Source organism: Sorex fumeus, unplaced genomic scaffold, assembly GCF_029834395.1.
Source record: "Sorex fumeus unplaced genomic scaffold, SorFum_2.1 ptg000116l, whole genome shotgun sequence".
NCBI lineage: Eukaryota > Metazoa > Chordata > Mammalia > Eulipotyphla > Soricidae > Sorex > Sorex fumeus.
This window is the reverse complement of record NW_026606173.1, coordinates 484,525-490,158: the sequence shown is the minus strand read 5'-3', so window position 1 is coordinate 490,158 and position 5,634 is coordinate 484,525.

Here is a 5,634-nt window from a genome sequence, read left to right as displayed (position 1 = left end):
TGTGAACAGACCACTGAAAACCAGTATTGCATTACTTCGACTTTCAGCAGTGGTGTAACGAAAGCCTGCGTGGAGTGCAGATTCAGATGAATTCCAGATTCCCAGTGAATGAATGGAACATCCTGTAGTGGAGATTACAATGATTTCTGAAGGCTGGGTTGTGTGCACAGGAAAATGAGGAGCAAAACAGGTTGAGTGGATAGCCAATTGAACAGCACGACTGCGAACATGAACAGGCCTCTGAAAACCAGCATTGTTTTACTTGGACATTCACAAGTGGTGTAAGATAAATCTGCAGGTAGTGGAGATTCAGTTGAATTCCAGATTCGCAGTGAATGAATGGAACATTCTGTACTGGAGATTGCAATGATTTCTCAAGTCTGGATTGTTTGGACATGAAAATGAAGAGCTGACCACAGTTGTGTGGATACCCAGTAAAAAGCAGGGCTTAGAGTGTGAACAGACCGCTGAAAACCAGCATTGTGTTACTTGGACATTCATAAGTGGTGTAATGAAAGCCTACCTGGAGTGCAGATTCAGATGAATTCCAGATTGGCAGTGAATGAATGGAACATTCTGTACTGGCGATTCCAATGATTTCTGAAGTCTGATATTGTGGAAAAGAAAATGAAAGGCTGACCAGGTTTGAGTGGATAGACAATTGAACAGCACACTGCGAGTGTGAAAAGGCGGCTGAAAACCAGCATTGGATTACTTGGTCATTCACCAGTGCTGTAATGAAAACCTGCCTGGAGCGGAGAGTCAGATGAATTGCAGAATCGCAGTGAATGAATGGAACAGTCTGTAGTGGAGATCCCAATGATTTCTGAAGGCTGGTTTGTGTGGAGAGGAAAATGAAGAGCTGACCAATATTGAGTGGATAGCCCATTGAACAGCACTTCTGCGAGTTGAACATGCCTCTGAAAACCAGTATTGAGTTACTTGGACATTCACCAGTGGTGTAACGAAAACCTGCCGGGAGTGGAGGTTCAGATGAATTCCAGATTCGCAGTGAATGAATGGAACATTCTCTAGTGGTGAGTCCAATGATTTCTGAAGGCTGGGTTTTGTGGACACGAAAATGTAGAGCTGAACAGGGTGGAGTGGATAGCCAAATGAACAGCACGTCTCTTAGTATGAACAGGCCACTGAAAACCAGCATTGGCTTACTTGGACATTCACAAGTGGTGTAACGATAACCCGCCGGGAGTTGAGAGTCAGATGAATTTAAGATTCGCAGTGAATGAACGGAACATTCTGTGGAGGAGATACCAATTATTTCTGAAGGTTGGGTTATGAGGACAGGAAAATGTAGAGCTGAATAGGGTTGGGTGGATAGCAAATTGAACAGCACGGCTGAGAGTATAAGCAGGCGGCTTAAAACCAGCATTGGCTTCCTTGGACATATACCAGTGGTGTCACGAAAACCTGCCGGGAGTGGAGACTCTGATGAATTCCAGATTCGCGTGATTGAATGGAACATTCTGTAGTGGAGATTGCCAAGATTTAGAAATCTGGATAGTCTGGACAGGATATTGAAGAGCTGACCAATGTTGAGTGGATAGCCAGTGAACAGCACGGTTTCGAGTGTGAACAGACCACTAAGAAGCAGCATTGCATTACTTGGACATTCATCAGTGGTGTAACGAAAGCCTTCCTGGAATGCAGATTCAGATTATTTCCAGATTCACAGTGAATGAATGGAAATTTCTGTAGTAGAGATTCCAATGATTTCTGAACGCTGGGTTGTGTGGACAGGAAAATGAAGAGCTGACTAGGTTTGACTGGATTGCCAATTGAACAGCAAGGCTGTGAGTGTGAACAGCCGCTGAAAACCAGCATTGGATTACCTGGTCATTCACCAGTGTTGTTAGGAAAATCTGCCTGGTGTGGAGAGTCAGAGGAATTCCAGATTCGCAGGGAACGAATGGAACATTCTGAAGTGGAGATAAGAATGATTTCTGAAGGCTCGGTGTGTGGAAGGAAAATCAAGAGCTAACCAGCGTTCACTGGATAGCCAATTGAACAGCACGGCTGCGAGTGTTAACACGCAGCTGAAACCAGCCTTGGGTTGCTTGGACATTCACCAGTGGTGAAACGAAAACCTGCTGGGAGTGGAGAACAAGATGAATTCAAGATTCGCGTGAATGAATGAAACATTCTGTAGTGTAGATTGCAATGGTTTCTGAGGTTTGTATTGTCTGAACTGGAAAAAGAAGAACTCACCAGTGTTGAGTCGCTAGACCGTGAACAGCACGGGTTCGAGTGTGAATAGACCGCTGAAAACCATCATTGCGTTACTTGAACATTCAGCAGTGGTGCAATGAAAACCTGCCGGGAGTGGAGATTCAGATGAATTCCAGATTCGCAGTGAATGAATGGAACATTCTCTAGTGGTGATTCCAATGATTTCTGAAGGCTGGGTTTTGTGGACACGAAAATGTAGAGCTGAACAGGGTGGAATGGATAGCCAAATGAACAGCACGTCTCGTAGTAAGAACAGGCCACTGAAAACCAGCTTTGGCTTAATTGGACATTCACAAGTGGTGTAACGAAAACCTGACGGGAGTTGAGAATTAGATGAATTTCAGATTTGCAGTCAATGAATGGAACATTCTGTGGAGGAGATACCAATTGTTTCTGAAGTTTGGGTTATGTGGACAGGAAAATGGAGCTGAAGAGGGTTGAGTGGATAGCAAATTGAACAGCACGGCTGAGAGTATGAGCAGGCCACTTAAAACCAGCATTGGCTTACTTGGATATTTACCAGTGGTGTCACGAAAACCTGCCGGGAGTGGAGATTCAGATGAATTCCAGATTCGCTGTGAATGAATGGAACATTCTGTAGTGGAGATAACAATGATTTCTCCAGTCTCTGTGGTGTGGACAGGAAAATGTAGAGCTGGCCAGGGTTGAGTGGATAGCCAATTGAACAGCACCACTGCGCTTGTGAAGAAAACACTTAAAACATTGGGTTACTTGGACATTCAACAGTGGTGTAACGAAAACCTGCCGGGAGTGGAGGTTCAGAGGAATTCCAGATTCGCAGTGAATGAATGGAACATTCTCTAGTGGAGATTCCAATGATTTCTGAAGGCTGGGTCGTGTGGAAGGAAAATCAAGAACTAATCAGGATTTAGTGGAAAGCCAATTGTATAGCATGGCTGCGAGTGTGAACATGCAGCTGAAAACCAGCATTGGGTTACTTGGACATTCATCAGTGGTGTAAGGAAAACCTGCATGGAGTGGAGAGTCAGTTGAATTCCACATTCGCAGTGAATGAATGGAACATTCTGTAGAGGAGATTCCAATGATTTCTGAAGCCTGTGTTGTGTGGACAGGAAAATGAAGAGCTGACCAGGCTTGAATCGATAGCCAAGTAAACAGCAGGGCTGCGAATATGAACAGGCCGCTGAAAACCAGCATTGGGTTACTTGGACATTCAACAGTGGTGTAATGAAAACCTGCGTGGAGTTGAGAGTCAGATGAATTCCAGATTCGCAGTGAATGAATGGAACATTCTGTAGTGGAGATAACAAAGATTTCTGAAGGCTGGTAGTGTGGTGGGACAATGAAGAGCTAAACAGGGTGGAGTGAATTGTCAATTAAACAGCACGGCTGCGAGTATGAACAGGCCTCTGAAAACCAGCATTGGCTTACTTGGACATTCACAAGTGGTGTAATGTTAACCAGGCGGGAGTGGAGAATCAGATAAACTCCAGACTCGCAGTGAATGAATGGAACATTCTGTAGTGGAGATTGCAATGATTTCTGAAATCTGGATTGTGGGGACACGAAAATGAAGAGCTGACCAGTGTTGAGTGGATAGCCTGTAAAAAGCCTCGGCTTCGAATGTGAACAGACCACTGAAAACCAGTATTGCATTACTTCGACTTTCAGCAGTGGTGTAACGAAAGCCTGCGTGGAGTGCAGATTCAGATGAATTCCAGATTCCCAGTGAATGAATGGAACATCCTGTAGTGGAGATTACAATGATTTCTGAAGGCTGGGTTGTGTGCACAGGAAAATGAGGAGCAAAACAGGTTGAGTGGATAGCCAATTGAACAGCACGACTGCGAACATGAACAGGCCTCTGAAAACCAGCATTGTTTTACTTGGACATTCACAAGTGGTGTAAGATAAATCTGCAGGTAGTGGAGATTCAGTTGAATTCCAGATTCGCAGTGAATGAATGGAACATTCTGTACTGGAGATTGCAATGATTTCTCAAGTCTGGATTGTTTGGACATGAAAATGAAGAGCTGACCACAGTTGTGTGGATACCCAGTAAAAAGCAGGGCTTAGAGTGTGAACAGACCGCTGAAAACCAGCATTGTGTTACTTGGACATTCATAAGTGGTGTAATGAAAGCCTACCTGGAGTGCAGATTCAGATGAATTCCAGATTGGCAGTGAATGAATGGAACATTCTGTACTGGCGATTCCAATGATTTCTGAAGTCTGATATTGTGGAAAAGAAAATGAAAGGCTGACCAGGTTTGAGTGGATAGACAATTGAACAGCACACTGCGAGTGTGAAAAGGCGGCTGAAAACCAGCATTGGATTACTTGGTCATTCACCAGTGCTGTAATGAAAACCTGCCTGGAGCGGAGAGTCAGATGAATTGCAGAATCGCAGTGAATGAATGGAACAGTCTGTAGTGGAGATCCCAATGATTTCTGAAGGCTGGTTTGTGTGGAGAGGAAAATGAAGAGCTGACCAATATTGAGTGGATAGCCCATTGAACAGCACTTCTGCGAGTTGAACATGCCTCTGAAAACCAGTATTGAGTTACTTGGACATTCACCAGTGGCGTAACGAAAACCTGCCGGGAGTGGAGGTTCAGATGAATTCCAGATTCGCAGTGAATGAATGGAACATTCTCTAGTGGTGATTCCAATGATTTCTGAAGGCTGGGTTTTGTGGACACGAAAATGTAGAGCTGAACAGGGTGGAGTGGATAGCCAAATGAACAGCACGTCTCTTAGTATGAACAGGCCACTGAAAACCAGCATTGGCTTACTTGGACATTCACAAGTGGTGTAACGATAACCCGCCGGGAGTTGAGAGTCAGATGAATTTAAGATTCGCAGTGAATGAACGGAACATTCTGTGGAGGAGATACCAATTATTTCTGAAGGTTGGGTTATGAGGACAGGAAAATGTAGAGCTGAATAGGGTTGGGTGGATAGCAAATTGAACAGCACGGCTGAGAGTATAAGCAGGCGGCTTAAAACCAGCATTGGCTTCCTTGGACATATACCAGTGGTGTCACGAAAACCTGCCGGGAGTGGAGACTCTGATGAATTCCAGATTCGCGTGATTGAATGGAACATTCTGTAGTGGAGATTGCCAAGATTTAGAAATCTGGATAGTCTGGACAGGATATTGAAGAGCTGACCAATGTTGAGTGGATAGCCAGTGAACAGCACGGTTTCGAGTGTGAACAGACCACTAAGAAGCAGCATTGCATTACTTGGACATTCATCAGTGGTGTAACGAAAGCCTTCCTGGAATGCAGATTCAGATTATTTCCAGATTCACAGTGAATGAATGGAAATTTCTGTAGTAGAGATTCCAATGATTTCTGAACGCTGGGTTGTGTGGACAGGAAAATGAAGAGCTGACTAGGTT